Source organism: Hipposideros armiger, unplaced genomic scaffold, assembly GCF_001890085.2.
Source record: "Hipposideros armiger isolate ML-2016 unplaced genomic scaffold, ASM189008v1 scaffold_404, whole genome shotgun sequence".
Classification (NCBI taxonomy): domain Eukaryota; kingdom Metazoa; phylum Chordata; class Mammalia; order Chiroptera; family Hipposideridae; genus Hipposideros; species Hipposideros armiger.
This window is the reverse complement of record NW_017731754.1, coordinates 91,426-99,479: the sequence shown is the minus strand read 5'-3', so window position 1 is coordinate 99,479 and position 8,054 is coordinate 91,426.

Sequence of the window (8,054 nt, the reverse complement as noted above, 5' to 3'; positions counted from 1 at the left end):
ATGCGTCATGACTTTTCCAACAACCATATATATATATATATATATATATATATATATATATATATATATGTATGTATATAATTTTTTCCACAATGCCTTAGAATGTGACTATATTTTGAGAGGCCTTGTATGAAATATTTAAGTTAAAATGAGGCCATTAGGATGGGCTCTAATCCAATCTGACTTGTGTTCTCATAACATGCGGAGATTGGGACACGTAGAGACACACCAGAGATGCACACACACAGAGGAAAGACCATGTGTGGACACAGTGAAAAGGTGACCACCTGCAAGCCAAAGAGAGAGAGGCCTCAGGATGGACCGAACCTGCAGACACCTTGACCCTGGACTTCTAGCCTCCAGAACTATGAAAAGTAAATTTCTGTTGTTTAAGCCACCCAGCTGACAGTATTGTGTTATGGTAGCCCTAGTAATTGCATGTGTGCATGCGTGTGCATGTGCATGTGCATGTGCGTGTGTGTGTGTATGTGTGTGTGTAATATGAGGTGATAGAATTTGAGTGGTCAGTTAAAAGGCAAAGCCTTCTCAATTAATTCTAGATGCCGAGTCACACAGGTTGCCCAGTAGAAGCCACTTTCAAGGTTGTTGGATGAAAGGACCCATTCCTCCCTGATCCATTCTTGGATCCACACAACCCTTGTGGGAACCTTGGCTCCCCTCCTTCACACTCAAGGACCACAGAACGGCCCACAAGAAATTCCCACCATCAACATTGAGATATGCACGTTGTCATCAGCTAATAACTTGGAGAGCTGCAATGACAGGACAGGGACACAATACACGCTCCCTGAGTTTGGGAACCACTTCCTTTTGCCAGTGTCCTCAGCACCCAGTAAAGCCCATCATAGTGACCCAAAAAGTATTCATTGCCTAAGTGAGTGCAAATAATATCAGAACTAAATCGATAGAAGTATCCCAGCTCAACTCCTGGGGCCCCTGGAGGAAATCATTCTTTCCTGGAATTTATAAATGTCCTACCCAAAGTTTTGAACACTCTACCCTTCAATTTTGCATCTGAAAATTCCCTTATATATGATTTGTATCCACAGGTGCTGATTTTTCTTTTTACCACCTACCACTGATTGATCTTTAGTATACATCTCTACATTCTACTTTAAACTTCATTATCATGAACACACTGGAAAAATGGACGAGGTGCTCACTGTGAGAAATACTGTATAAATAGCTCGCGAGGCTGCTTTAAAAATACTCTCCCTGAGGAAGAAATTAAATGGGTGCTTTTTATAATCAGTACTCACAGTGCCATGCAAGGTTGTCCTTGTGGCACATGTGCAGGAGTCATGAGAACAATTATGGAGTCACCGTTTGTTTCAGGCACCTACCTATAATCCTCAGTGACAACCAGCCCAAAACAGCCTGTTAAAACAGCAGCAATCTCTGATTTCCCTGATTCTACTGGCTGAGCAGCCTCTCTGCTGCTTTCACCTGGGCTCTCTCAGGTGACAACATTCAGCTGGAGTCACTGAGGTCAAGGATGAGGTACTGGCCGAGCAGGTGCCTGGCCTCTCCTCCACGTGGCCTCTCAGCCTCTAGGAGGCGAGACTGGCTTCCCACGCGCACGTTGCAGGGCTGCGTTCAAGAGAGCCAGGATGGAAGCTTCCAGGCCCACTGGGGGCCCAGGCTCCACAACTCTCACAGCGTCCCTTTTCCAACATTCTACTGGTCAAAGCAAGTCACGAAAGCAGCCCAGCATCAAGAAGTGGGGAAATAGACTCTGTGTCATGATGGGAGCAAAGAATTCGTGGTCACTTTTAATCAACCACAAGATTGCTGCAGAACGAAAGTCACTCCAACTTTCTCACTTTGTGAGCAAAAAGGGGTGAGTCAACAAAGTGGTTCTCCTGAGGCAGTGCTCATGCAGAGGGAAACTGAGGGAGGCCCAGCCTCGCCTCCTGGCCAAGAAGGACCTCTGCTTCTAAGATTGCTCAGGGCCTACAGTTGTAGAATTAACAGATGTTTACCCAGAAAGCCACTGCTGAGATCATTAGCTCTCAAACTGGGCTGCATATTTGAAATTCTCTGTGGAGTTTTAAAACATGCTGGTGTCTGGAATCCATCCCCGGAAATGACAATTTCACTGGTATAGGAAGTGGCCTGGGTATTGGGGATTTTTAAAAGCTCCCCAGGGGATCCTATGTGCAGCAATGTGTGCAAAGGATGGGCGTTTATGTTTAAAATTGCCTTTTCTCATTAGGCAAGAGAGATTCAACTAGCACTTATTTATTCTACTCACCTGGTCATCTGTGATGTGTAAGTGAAAAGATAATGTATGCACATGCACACACACACACACACACACACACACACAGAGTCAGAGCATCTTCTAGTAGATGGTAATAAGGAAGGCTTGCCTTCAAGGAGGGTCATTTGTGAAGAACAAATTCTTAATGAGGAACAGACACCGGTGGGCAAACAACCGACTCCAGTTCAGAGCAAGTAAGTGTAACTTGTGGTCCGTTTGGTTTCCTCAAGCCAGGGCCACTGGAAGTGAGTCATCAACAGGGGAATACCACATTTATTTGAAAAAGGTAAAAATGGGTAAAGCATTTGTTTCCTTAGATCGGGGACTCTAAGTGCGTTGAGCCTTGTCTCTCTTGGCTACCCAGCAAAGGTTCTTGGGGTTACTGTGAACGCGAATGCTTGCACACGTCCTTTGGAGTAGCCCCCATCTCGTTATCTGGGAAGGCAGCGCCGGGCAATCAGGAGCAGAGACCTGTCCCAATATATGATAAAAGCAGAAGTGGAACCTGTGACTGGGGCACCTGTCATTTTACTCATTCTTAAAAATGAGCATTTGTGAACATCCTGCTGTGGCCCCAGGGCCTGTCTTAGGCTGTCAGAATAAACGTCTCCATGGTCAGGGCCAGCAGGCTAATTTCAGGGGCAAGACATATGCACGGAAGCCATCGAGGTGCTGGAATTGTGGAATAACCCAGTGATTACAGGGCTGTCATTCAGTAAACCTCTCCAACGCCCAGGAAGCGGGAGTAAAATGAGCATTTTGCTTTTTCATGGCACTTCGGCAGTAGTCTCTCCAAGTGTGGCCCCCAGACCAGCTGCCTCAGCTTCGCCTGGAAGCTTCTGAGGGCTGCACATTGTTCAGCCCCTCCAGACCTATTGACTAAGAAGCTCTGGGGGTGAGGCCCACATCTGTGTTTTAACGAGCCCTCCAGGTGAGGCTCCGCTTGCTCAAGCCTGAGCACCACTGGGGTACAGATGTGAAAAATGGTCACCCTTCGAGATTTTCTGGCAATCACACAGAGAGTGCAGCTCAGAGAAATGGCACTGGGGCTCAGTTGTGCAGTCCATGGATGTAAAATTCAGTAAAGGTGCAAGGATTTTTAATACGTCTATGTCTCATGATTCCTAGCATTTGGCATAATGTTTTATGACCCAAAGGCAGGAGGAAAAATCTCGTGATTCTTTTTCCCGAAGGGAGATCCCAGGAACAGCTCTCTTCCCCCTCAGAACCACAGAGACTGTTCTCTTCCCCCCGACCCCAGAAAGGGAAGGCTTAGCAGTTGTCAATACCAACTCTGTTACAGATGACACGACATTCTTGCTGGCCCAGCATACATTTGTTCTCACTCTCCCTTTTTTTCACACATTCATTTTTCTATAGAAGCCTGTATCAGGCTTCCCAGAATCATCCTGTCTTACCTTACTTACCCCCTCGTCCAAAGTCCTTTCACATGGAAGATCATAGAAGCTCTACGCCATACCCTGGGGTTGGTCCTGGGGCCTAAATCAGAACCAGTCTGGGGTAATGCATCAGGAAAGCTCCATTACCAAGACAAGAAAGCACTCAGCAGTACCAGGCACCAAGGGGTAAGGAACGGGTTAAGTGGTTGTTAGTTGAACCTGAACTCGAAAGTGCACATGAGAAGGAACAAACCACCCAATGAGCCTAGTTCCCAATCACCCACAAGCCAGTTCAGGCCAGGCTGGAGTTTGGACGGGGACTCCCCCGGCCCTTCCGGTGGGAGCTGCGTGGACGCAGGCCCCACTGCCCATCTACAGCCAAGCCCCTGGGAAGCAAAGACACCTTCAGAGGCCATTCCTAGGAGCTTTTTCCCAGGAGACACCAAATAAGACACAGTATCTGAGAAACAGACCACACACATTTAAAATGACAAATACTTTTTTAAAATTTAAACTGGGGGGGAAAAGTCCTGCATAATTTTTTTCATATGACAAATGAAAAAAGCACTAAGTAAGATTTTTTAAAAATTGAACTAAATAGCTCTCTAAAAGGCATTTAAAAAGCATGGGGCTAACTAAACATTTTTCCATAGTTTCTGCTTTTTTTGTTCAGATTTTTTTATAAATGCTACACATGAATTTTGTAGACTGCTAAGAAAGAACTGCAGTTTTCATAATTTTCTCTTTTAAAAATATCTGCTGAATTATGTTGTAGTTTACTGATGTTCAGGGTTGCTTTTTGAAATTGTGTTTTCTTTGTGCAATATTTTGGGCCAAAATATCAAAGAAAGGAAAGATTCTTTAGTTTTTAAAGTGATCTATGTAAGTTGGAGCATTGCCCATGACTCTGTGGTAAGTAATTGCATCATCAGCAATTTACAGAGCCTAATCACCTAATCTCAGAATGTTTTATTTCTAATTCTTCATCTTGATCTCAATAAGTGGGGAAGGCAGTTTAAAAAGAACATTTTGTTCTAGTCTTTCTAGTTTTCAAGCCAGCTTTCTGAAAACACAGAATTCTTCAAATATTATTTTATGCAGGGGCTATTTTGTATTCCAATACAAAGATAAATTAATTATCACAAAGATCTGAGAGGCAGATTTAAAATACGTGCATCTGCTGCAAAAATGCAGGTGGTTGTGGGTACAGGGACTCGTTCTCCAAGACACGGTGACACTCTGCAATGTTTCAGGGACGCTGTGGGTCCAGCAAACCTTGGAGAAGTGCAGGTAACCCTCATGCAATGGCATGAGTTAAAATTTGGATGGAGGACAGTCCTTTTCCTGCCAGGAAAAAAGAAATGAGCTTCAAGGACATGGACTGGATTTACTCTGGCCCAGACTGAGTCCCCGCCGGCCCTCTGCCCCGTGCAGCCTCTGTGAGCCCTTGGGCTGGGAGAGCTCAGAATGTCCCTTCCAGACCTACCCCACACACCTACAGACTGTCCTCGAAATTTCTTGGTGGAGAGGTAGGCAAGGAGTTTTATGACTAATTCACTATAACGAAAGTCACCATATAAAAGGAAGTTGGCAGATTACTGAATCCCATGCCCTCATTTAAAGTGAGAATGAGGCCCCGTCTGGCTGGAGGACTTGGTCAGGACAGTAGGGAGGTCTCGGCAGAGAGAAGCCAAGCCTTGGGCCATGCTTGACTCCTCTGTCCCCTTGGTCCTTTATGCTAAGCCCTGGTTTCCAGGCCTCTCAGCCTGCACACAGCATGGAACGGGACAGTCAGATGTCCCAACCCCTCGGCAGGCAGATGGAGCTAGAGGATCCTGGATGGGGCCATTGGGGGACTTCCTCCTCCACGAAGAAGGTGAGGCTTTGGCCCGTGGAGGGGGAGATGGGGAGAAGGACAGTTGTGGTTGGGCCTCCAGTTCACTGGCACAGTCGCCATCCAGGACCCGTGATGCTGAGACCTATCGTCTCAAAGCTGTGTCAGGTGAGGACTCCCTACTTCGGGCAAAACTGGAGAGTCCAAGAGCCTAAATCTAAAGCACCAGTATTCACGTAGCCTGCTGATCACATGGGCAAGGCTCCCAGGGACAGGCCTTCCTCACCATTAGTCACACCCCAATGGACAATCACCACAAAGAGAAAGTCTTTCTCGGTGAAGCAGTCAAAAGGCTCAGTAACACATTTCAACCCCAATAACCATACAGCGAGATTTCATTTAATAGCACAAATTTAGTGAGGAAAATCAAGTACAGTAAAGACCTACCCTGTGCAAAGTACTGTGCAAGAATCTTGTAAGGATGAAAGCTGAGAAGTGGCCCCTGCCTCTTGGAAACTGGGGATAAGCTGCTACTGCAAAACCAGGGAAGTTCAACCTGGAAGGTTCTGTGGGACGCTTCTTAGAGAAGATGGGACTGGAGCTGGATTCAGAGGGCAGAAAGGGTAGGGTTCTGAGCTACAGATGCCGTGGTGAACAGCATCCCACGAGGAGGGGGCAGCTTCTTCACAGAGCTGGAGATGCAGAAGTACACTTTCAGGGAATGACAACAGACTGTGGCTAAAACATATGACAAGTTGGGGTGACATAATCAGAGAAAAAGCTGGATTCCTTTTAAATTTCTTTTATTTGTAACTTGAAGAACTTTCTAGATCATGTGATAACCATTAGGTAGCCAGGCACTGGGGTGATATAGAAGTCCTCAAGGAGATCGTGACCTCTGGGAAAATAACCCTTTATGTGGGAAATAGTTCATTAGCATTAATTCAGGAATATGGGGCTCTGGGTCACTAGGTGGTCCAAGGGAGAGAAAGGAAAAGGGAGCTTGGAATGAAGCGGCAAGCTGGGTAACACTACACGGCACCTCTGGAAAACACGGGGCAAGTGACTTAGAAGTCAGCCGCGACAGTCAGCACTGAAGTAGTGTAACTGGGACGCCATGTAGGCGAGGTCCTGAGCCAGCCCGGAAGTGCAGGGAGAAACCGACGTGCTCCCAGAAATGCTATGGAGGCACAGTCAGCTTTGGAATCAGTCCCCGTCCCAGAGTTTAGACACTCGCCACAGTAAAAACAGCCAGTGCTTGGGAGAAGACTCGGTTGTGACCAGGAACTAAAGTAATAAATATCCCAATGTGAGAAGCACCTTTACGGGTGAGTGTTCCTTCAACCCGACAGCCTGTCTTGTCTATTTCTGCTTGCCTGCAAAAGGCATTTATGTTCCTTTCCCTGTTCTGAAAACTCTTGCCATGCAGGATAAGAACATGCTTTTCAAAAGAACTCGTAGGAAGCAAGACTATGGAAAGAGTAAAAATTGATATATATATGACTACCTCCAAATTTCACACTGTATTTGCAAATGTTTTTACTATCGTTCAGGAACCTGCAATCAAAGTTACTCTGAGATTTTGGGAGCAGTGTCTCAGGGCCTGTCCCCACTGCCCTGTTCCACAGTGGGAACCATGTGCCAGACAGGGTAGCCCTAAGGATAGGAGACCATCTTCTCAGTCAGCCACCAGGAACTGCTGCTCATGGTGGCTTTCTATCAGTTACAAAACTGATCTACTCAGTAAATGACGACTGTCAAAATCTCCCAGGGGCGCCAAGAATGGCACTTCCCTCTTGGTGTTCCCATCAACAGTCCAGCCTCTAGGAAGAGTCCAAAGACATTTCTGCTTTAAAAAATGACAGAGCCCTAACTCACTCTTTTCTTGCCATATTTACTAATTTCCGATCCTAGACAGCTCGGCACCTCCATTCCTCGCTAATTTAGGTCATGGCGGGTTGATGGAAGAATTATGACTGCTGAGTGGAAAATGCTAATCTGTTGATGTAACAGTTTCTACACTTCAACCTTCGTGCAATGTATTTTTTTAAGATGATGTAAATTGCATTCTGTTGATTGTTATTAAGAAACTGACAGAAAGAGATTTTGAAGTTTCAGGACAACGCCCTAAATCTGACTCTTACTGTCAGAAAAAAAAAAAAAGGAAGAGGAAAAAGAAGGAGAAAAGAAGAAAAAGAAACTACATGCAAGGGAATTTTTAATTCAATATAATTTATAGCATCTGCATTTTAATCACTTCTTCCTTTTCAGATTCCAAAATTGCCACAACACCATTAACAAACATTTAACCCATGATTCTACTTTTCAAAAGAGTTGTTACTGAAATAAATGTTTATGTGTCTATTTCTTATTATATTTCATAATAAATTTAAACATGATCCCCTACACGAGAAAAAAATATAACTCCTAACAATCGTAAAAATCTCACCTAAAAGTTCAAAAATTTTTAGAATTACATATCCAAAGGGAAATGGCACTTTTCTTGTATTGGACTGACTTCCTCATTTTTCCCCAT